Source organism: Neltuma alba, unplaced genomic scaffold (genome assembly GCF_004799145.2).
Source record: "Neltuma alba isolate B1F8T4 unplaced genomic scaffold, ASM479914v2 tig00013704_pilon, whole genome shotgun sequence".
Lineage (NCBI taxonomy): Eukaryota > Viridiplantae > Streptophyta > Magnoliopsida > Fabales > Fabaceae > Neltuma > Neltuma alba.
Genome location: NW_021637865.1, coordinates 106,658 through 115,899, shown reverse-complemented (window position 1 = coordinate 115,899; position 9,242 = coordinate 106,658). Strand labels below are relative to the sequence as shown.

Sequence of the window (9,242 nt, the reverse complement as noted above, 5' to 3'; positions counted from 1 at the left end):
CTCTAGCCCATTCCTCACGTGTAATGATTAAAGGACCGGACCAGACCGGACGGTCGGACCAGTTGAATCGTCACCCGGACTCGTTAACGGCTCAGTTTGGACCAAAAAACCGTTTACATAGTTGAGTCGGATTGGACCAGAGTTGAGCCATTATTAAGTTGGACCAGGAACCAGAACGGTTTTTAGAAAACCAGACGGTTTTTTAGCCTGACTGAAAAATACTAAAAAATTTAAAAAAATAGAAGAAAAATAAAAAAATTGAACCCCTTAAATAACCTAATATATTTTTAGACTATTTATAACCATAGAGTATTATTTCATTGAAAATTTCATATATCGTGGTGTTAAAATCGTGAGTCGCTAGTCTTTTTATTTCGATATTTGGTCTATCTTTTAAAAAAATATTTTGATTTGAATGAATTGATAATTTGTAATATCATTAAATATTTTAAACATACATAAATTTAAATATATAAGGTTTTAGTCCATTTTCAATGATTTCATTATAATTTTAGATTATTTAAATGCATTTCTAAATTATTTAATAATTTGATATTTTTCATATATACTAATTATATGTATATAATATTATTTTAAATTAATTATTGCGTCATCGGTCTGACCGAACGGTCCGACCGATTGAACCATGACCCGTTGATCTTTCTAGTTCGACTTCCGGTCCGGCTTTGAAAACATTGCTCACGTGTTGCCTATGGTTCCATCATGCCCATACTAAAAAAAAAAATGAAGCACGTTCTTGCATTTAATTTTTAAGAAAAAAGTCAATTATATTTTTTTTAACCAAAAAAGTCAATTAATTTATATGAAAGATTGGTACAGACAAACAGTCGTACATAAAACAGCATCATAAACCAAACATCAACTTATTATAATGAAGTTAACTAGACAAAACACAGGACACAACTACTATAATCATCATAACGAACAGCCAAACGTTCACGGCATCGCCCACTCAGATGGAAATACTATTTGGGATACCCTTGCCAGTGAGCCCCGGTTCACTATTAGGATAGAGCAACGTGTAAGGCATATTAATAGGACCATATCGATTTTTGAGTTTCACATCATTGTTGTCTCTTTCAATTCTTTCCTCAATTTTTCTTATTCTTTCTCTGAACCTCTCAAATGCCTCTATTGCCTCTTTATCTGATATCCAATCAGATAAGTTGTCAGCTTGTCCAAGGTATGCCTCAGTAAAAGAATGCCTGGACAAGATAGCTAACACTGCAATCACATTGATTGCTTGGTCCTTGGAATTAATGGTTCTCAAGAAAACTTTCTCTGGGTCATTCTCAAGCTCCTTATATTCAGGAGTACCCTTTTGAGGCATGTAACGTCTAGTGATAGTTGGACGATTTAGGATATAGCCCCCATATGGGTATTGTCCAAAATTAACAGCTGCATAAAGGCCTGAAGTAATCCATATCAGAATTGTGCAGGATTCTATCAAGTCTTTATGAGTTTTCATTTTGGGCCACCTTTGATCATCTTTCTTATCACCATGACCAACCTGAACGAGTTCCTTCCACCATGATTGAAGTTCACTGTCTTGTTGAACATACAATTTCATCTGACTCATAATAAATGCGGCAGTAATCTTGGACCCAAGTCTTGATTGCAAACCATATATCTAGTCCATCAACAGCATAAGGGTAATCCTTAATGACAAGATTAAGGCCGTGAGGAGAAGTTGAATCCTCAGTTGCCATTCCCCTAAATCAAGCAAGAAAATAGCATCAGAATTACATATGATATGATATAGAATCAAGGAGTGTTTTTCTGATATATTTACCTCTTAAGAATGTCAACTGGCAGTGCTTGATCTGTAAAAACCCAATTCTTGTAAACCTTAGATGAAAGCTCCATAGAATATCTTCCTGGCAAAAATGTTGACTCTATAATGCCATTTGCATTGACGAGAAATTGTCTAGCAAGAGCATTTATCTTCATAGTATCTGTGAAGTGTGGAGCTAGAAGTTTGTAAACAGGATGAATCACACTAAGTTGTCGATTTGTAGCGATAACGAAAGGCTCAACGACAGCTTGAGTGTGTAACCTGTGTGATTGATGTAAAAATATTAGAATAGTCATCTTTGGAAAGGAGAAAAATTAAGATGCATGCAAAAAACTAAAAAATTATAAATACCAATGGCTGATTAGTTGATGATAATTCGAGTCATTCGCCACAACATAGGTTTTAGCCAACATCCAAACCCATTTCTCCACGCCTTGTTCAGCAGGCAAGTAGACTTGAGGAGTCCCATCACGATCACCCTCTTGAGGCAAACTTAGCTCAATTGCTAGAGGTTTTAAAGTCCCATCATTTTGCAAGAAAAGAATTGTCCTAGTGGCATATGCTCTAGGGTGAACTTTTGAACTGATATCATCACAAGCTGTTGTGTTTATATGCCGCAAATATGAAATGAAATCGTCATAGTAATCCAGTACAAATAATTTCTTGTCCTTTATTGCCTGATGAATCAAATGCATAAAAATTGTTCTTAATATAGAGACCATATGTATAGGAAATAAGTTGAACTCGACCAGTTCTAAAGCAAAATACTGTTCTGGAGGAATAAAGAAAAAGGTTTTAGGTTCAATTACCTGCTTTACAGATAGCCCTTCTAGATTTTTCTGGAGATCATCTTCATTGATTTTGCAGATGGTACCATCTACCTTGCTTTTAATGGGCCAGTCCTGCAAAAGAAACGGATAAGTCTGCATGTAAACCTGATTTTGCAAATTGTACCATCTACCTTTCCCCGACAAGGTTATCATATGCATGATACTTGATATATAATTGAACAAATTAGACTTCAAAGCAAGTTTTTATTATCCACAAAAACTCCATTTTCTTTCAATTGATATATCATCTTCACTTGTTTTGCATATGCATGGTACAATCTAACTATTGACATCAACTAATTAGGCTTACTTGGAGACAGCAAATTTTGACAGGATTCACTCCAGCAAGCATCTCTCTTGTGAATTCTTCATCTTTCATCCATGCATTTTTATTATCTGCAAGAGAATGATGGTTCTCAGAAAAACTTATTTAATCAGTCATTTAATTCCCTATTCCCATTATGTATATGATTCAGAATTCTCAATGCTTGTGCATCATGAAATGATACAGACTTTTCACACACTCATACACATGGCATACCTCTAATCACCTGAGGCTTTTGAAATCTGAGCAATTCATCTCCATCAATTCGGAAGACTTCCTTTAATTTTTGGAGTGGAAGAACGCTACTTACAGCCAAAAGTAAAGCCTTTGGCAACTTAAATCCACCTTCGTAGAGATTAAGAACCTCCTCAAAGTTATCAAACTCTTCAGCAAGACGAGCTTTCAAAGCAGGTTTGAAAACCTTAGGACAGATTTGAATCCAAAAGTGACAAAGTCTGCATTCTTCAATGGAGAAAATTCTTCGTCTCTTGGAACGTAATTTGCGCCCAAAAATGTCACTCTGCTTTCATAATCTGGTAAAATGATGTATTAATAAGCCAATTAGAAGAATGGGGAATTTGGAAACTACCAAATTATTATCATTGAATGTTATAGGCTATTGAGCAAAATTCCTCTCAACATCAAAGACGAAGAGATAATCATTGGTTATCAATTTATCTCCTTCATTACACCAAAAAAACAAAAAACAAAAGAAAAAAAATACATCTCCTTTAAACTTTGAGTTATATGAAAACAACTCCACGATTTGTATTTTATGTCATGTGACATGTGAAGGTTGCTCATAGAAATACGTACACAAGGATGTTTCATTGCCTTTTTTTTTCCAGATAAGGGCATAGTTGTTGGCTTATAATCCAAAATTTAATAATGATGTTTATGTGCAATTTAACCTATGTAATTGCAGATGATAATTAAATCTTAATGAAAATCAACTCTAGAAACCTAACCTTTCTGTATTGACGACCTTCTAGTTCGTCCTCGGCGAGGGTAAGGATATTTAGTTTCCCCTCCGACGGTCCCTCCAAGAATCGGACGTTTATACTTTTTGGGACAGTTCAAGTCATTATAAGTAGCATAATCATAGACCCTGTCACGTTCTTCAAGTTGCCTATTTCCAATTCCATCCCCTCTCAATTTGGATAATTCTTCATCTCTATATCTTCGGAGCGGATCTGGTGTTTTACCAGGAAGATATGTCTGCAATACATTGGACAAACTTTATTTCTTGTTAGATATATTTTGGGTTAAGGTTCATATCCATATCTTAGCATGTTTCCAGATTCGTTTAGTGTTTTGTGGTTTATCTAATAGCGCCATGAAATATTTTCTCAGGTGTGTCCGATGCTTTAAAATATTGTGCTTTATACAGTAACCTGAAATATGTTTTCAAGTGCACTCTCAACACCTTAATGTTTTTGTCAGAATTGCACTAAAATATGATTTAAGGTGTTAAATGTGTCTAAAAAAATACTTTAAAGTCTTGTATCAACTAGAAAATACTTTAGGTTACTAGAGCATATAAAAAAATATTTTAGAATACTGGATAAACGACATAATACTTTAGAGTACTAGACACATCTAGAAAAGTACTTGAGAGTGCTAAATCAATTTTAACCCATATATTTCCAACTGAATAATTAACAAAACAATATATGAACAGTCTACTTCACCTTAAAAGTTGAAGTTTTATTACCTTGTTGCTGAAGAATATGCGACCGTCTTCGTATCTATTTGTAGGATAAACCCAAGAATTGCAAGGAAAGTGGATTTCACTTTCACCGACGAGCGGAACATTTTTTAGCGTCAAACTAATAAGAAAGAACTCATTGGGATGCTTATTCTTAATAAAAATTGCTCCCGGGATCCCTACTTCTTCTTCCCACTCAAAGTGTACTTTGAATTCAAATTTTTGAGCTGTCAGATCTGGGGATTTAGTAATCCACTTTTCCAGATATGCAGGCTTTCCAAGTTTCCCTTTGGCTCCCCTTTCTACGAAAACAAAAGTTTTGGAATTATCAACAAGCTTCATATTGAATATAATGATATTATAATTATTAAAAAATAGAAGGTGTTTTGGTAAATTTATATGTTTTATATATACTTATTTAGTTCTATTTATAAGATAGAGAGAATGTTTTTCTTGATCCTATTTACAGTATAAATCACTTCATAAAATTTTTACTACGAATATACTATTTTGTCTTTTATTGTAAATGTTAAATAAGGATAAAGTTGAAAAGCTATATTTTAATGGAGAGTTAATGTATTTTAAAGTTTTTCTTTATCCATATAAAACATATTAGAAGTAACTTATAAATAGAACCAGATGAGTGTGTATATATATATATATAATGCCCAATTTTCTGTTTGTTAATAGGGTGATATCATATACTCTCTCTAATCTTTTTCATAAGAGTCTAAAATTTAAATTGCCTTTGGTCCTTTTCATACGATGGTATTAGTATACTAGATGCACTAAAAATAAAATTAGGATGCCAAGTGCACAAAAAAAAAAAGAATAAAGATCAGAATATTGGATGCATCATGAAAAAGATCGGGGTATTGAATCCACCTTTACCCTTTATTCATTTAAGACTGTTGTAGCTCAAAGCAAAATTTATACTATGCCCGGTCCTCATTATAAAGAACTCTTAAATGTTCATAATATATAATATGCTTTGTCTTAAGCATTAATTCTTTTTGGTGACATGCATTAATTTTTTAATCTAATATCCTTAACTAACAATCAAGCTTTCTAACTAATTAACCAAACTCCTCTAAGTAATTATTTTTATTTAGTGAAATTTTGAGATTTTACGATAAACAATTGATGTTGGCTAACTTTTTTTTAACTTATGCAAAATAATTAATTAGAACGAGTAATAAACAAATGAAAAAAAAAGAGGAACTGTTAAACTTAAAACATGAATAGAAGAAATTGTCATAGAAGAACAAAAGTGCTCTACTATGTGAAAAAGTAATAGATGCATCCCATATTGCCTAGCTCTCACAAACTAACAATTTTAAGAACACATATTACGTTATCAAAATAAAAATGAAACTTAATCTCAATGCTTTATTATCTACATCAGCATTGCATTTAGAGAGTAGCTAGGGGGCTGATGAGAGATTAACAGACCATCCTTGACATACTTTATCTTTCTTTGGAATGAATGTTGCAACTGATATTCCGAGCAAAAATGAAAAAAGAAGCTTTAATTGGATGAAGAGAAAATGGGAACAGACGATGAAATTGGAGAGAAGAAAAAAGTTGAGAAAATTTTCAAGAGAAAACAAATGAGGCCCCATGCCTCTTTTTTTTTTTTTTGGGAAAATGATAAAAAAAATGATTCATAAATTTTAAAATCCCCAAATGGTTATTTAAATAAATAAAATTTCAATTTAGGTATAAGTGACCAAATTAAGATTTGCAAATGTGTTGAAATGACTATATTGTCCTTTATTTTTTTTAAAAAAAAAATACTAAACACCCTCAATGGCCAGCCAGTCATTGGAGTTCTTGTGCCTGCGATGGCTGTCGGATATCATGTTGGCCACCATCATCAGAGCTCTAGCAGTGGGTCACCGAAGCTTCGAATACCAGCAAATATTTTTTTTTTGAAAAGTTTTTAAAATTTTAGTGACACAATTGATTAGTTTTTCAATGTTACTAACAACTTCAGTGCAACAGTTAACAATAGGTTTTTTAAAACAAATTCAAAAAGTGACATTTTCTAAACTTCAATAACCCCATTTAGAAGTTTTGTAACGCTATTAATAATATCGATATAGCAGTTAATAATAGGTTTTCCAAGAAATTCAAAAAATGGCACTTTTACAACTTCAGTAATACAGTTAATAAATCATGTAATGATATTAACTACTCTCATAGTGCCATTAACAAAATTTCTCTCTGAAGGTTTTACATCAAAAATTTTTTCATTTATTAGGCAACGACTATAGATATGAGAGTTGTTAATATTATTACATGACTTGTTATTAGAGTTGTTAATATCATTACATGAGTTGTTAATCGGGTTACTAAAATTGTAAAAATGTCACTTTTTAAATTTTCTAGAAAACATCTTGTTAATTATCATATTGAATTTGTTAATAATATTACAGAATTTATTAACCGCGTTACTAAAGTTGTAAAAATATCAAATTTTTTTACCATACCGAACTTATTAATGGCATTAAAAACTGTAGTTGAAAAAATCTCCAACAAAAAATAGTTGTAAAACTACAGTACGAAGTTTGAAATGGAGAAAGGAGAGAAATGTTAACGAACCAACCTCGGTCGAATTTAGAAGCACTGATGAACTGGATAGACACGCCTTGGCCTAAACACTCACTTGCACGATCCAACAGAGACACGCCAACGTCAGTAAAGTCGAAGCGGTTTTTCTTCTTCACTAACACCACAGTCCCTTCGATCTGTTTGCCCTTTTTGCTGCCTAACAAACCAGACAACATTGTTACCTCTTCGTTCAAGTTTCACTCGAAGACACTGAACAACAAAACGATATAAACTGAAGATGGCAAAAGACTAATAATCACACAGGCCGCAGGTGACAGAGTTCAGTGAGTATTAATAGAGAGAGAGAGAGAGAGAGAGTTTAATGAATAAAAAAAGGACCAAAAGTCAATGATCATCTGTCCTTTTTTTTGATAAAAAAACTATATATATATATATATATGCTTATATTTAATGAATAGTGAGAGAAAATAGAAATTAATACGGTCTTTTTGCTGTTTGTAAGTCACTTGTAGAGAAAAAAATTTGTTCTACGTATAAATCATTTGTAGGGTAATTAATATCGTTTTTTTCAATTTTATCCTTGTTAAATTAAATAAGTGAGAAAAAATATATAAAATATTTTATTTAATAAGGGAAAATATTAAAAAAATTTATTTGTGTATTTTTTTTATCTGTGAGCTTGAGGTACAAATAACATATAATAAGAATAGAATGGCATGGTGTTAGAATTTAATGTAATTAAACAAATTTAATGCTTTCAATTATTTTAATATTTCGTATGATTTGGTTGTAATCTCTTCTGCTATGAAGCAGAGGGAGTGGGACTGTACATCCTTGGTTCTTGAACCTTGGGCCAATTAAGCAATTGTCCCCACAATCATAGCGTTGCTTTTTCACAAAAAATTAATCGAACAAGTCGCATGTGGGACTATGAGCGCCCGATTTGCGGTCTAATTTCCACGAAAACGAACCACGCATGATGTACTTTTTGTGAAAATTTCCATATGAAGATAATTAGTCATATTCTCCTAACAGCCACATTGTTGCTTTCTGGCAATTAAAAATAGACAAGAAGTCATTGATAATACTCCTTCTCATTTTTAATATAGAATTTATTTTATAGTGCAATTTTTATATTAAACATCGGGGGTATAAATAGTATATTAATTAATTTTACATCAACAAAAAGGAGCTACGTCGTCGCACGAGGCAAAAATGAAATCAGAGAAAGGGAGAGGGAGAGAGACTAATACTGATAAACTTTAGGGTGTGTTTGGATGTCCCCAAACCGTGGTTTGGAAAAGTGATTCTGGAGAATAGATTCTGTGGAGAATAGATTCTGAGAAAAAGTGATTCTGAAAAATGAGAGTGTTTGGATAGCTATTACCAGAAGTGCTTTTTACATGTGGAAATTACCAAAAAGGGTATAAGTTAATATGATAATTATATAAGGGATAGATTTTATTATATATTTTGATTTGAGGAAATAAAATTGTTAATGAAAAAATTTTTAGTAACATAATTAATAATATATAAGATAATATAATTAATACATAATTAATATATGTATATATATTTATAAAACATAATATTAAATATGTTTATACAAAAATGATTTTTTTTATAACAGAAAAATATTAATTTTGTTTAAAGATTGTAAACGTGAAATCCGATAACATTTTTTCACAACTACTTTTTGTAATAACATACTATATGTATAATAACCTCTAATGTTTAATACAATTAATTAATTAATTGTCACCACACATGTATATTCATAAAATATAAGAGTGAAAAATATTTTTAGAGAAGATGAATTATTTTGTTGCAAACAGAAAGTCATGTATTTTTCATGAAGATTATAAACATAAAATGGGATGATATTGTTTGATAAAATAGAATAAACACGTCTTAAAATAATTTATTAATTATTCAAGTAAGTAATAATTAGCTTGAGAATATAAGGCATAATATTAATAAGAGAAATAT

The 9,242-nt window shown here is 31.6% G+C and overlaps 1 pseudogene; it reads right to left on the bottom strand.

Annotated features, from left to right (window-relative positions):
* Positions 1-951: 951 nt before the first annotated feature.
* Positions 952-7,468, bottom strand: LOC114738890 (probable linoleate 9S-lipoxygenase 5; annotated as a pseudogene).
* Between the last annotated feature and the right edge of the window lie 1,774 nt (positions 7,469-9,242).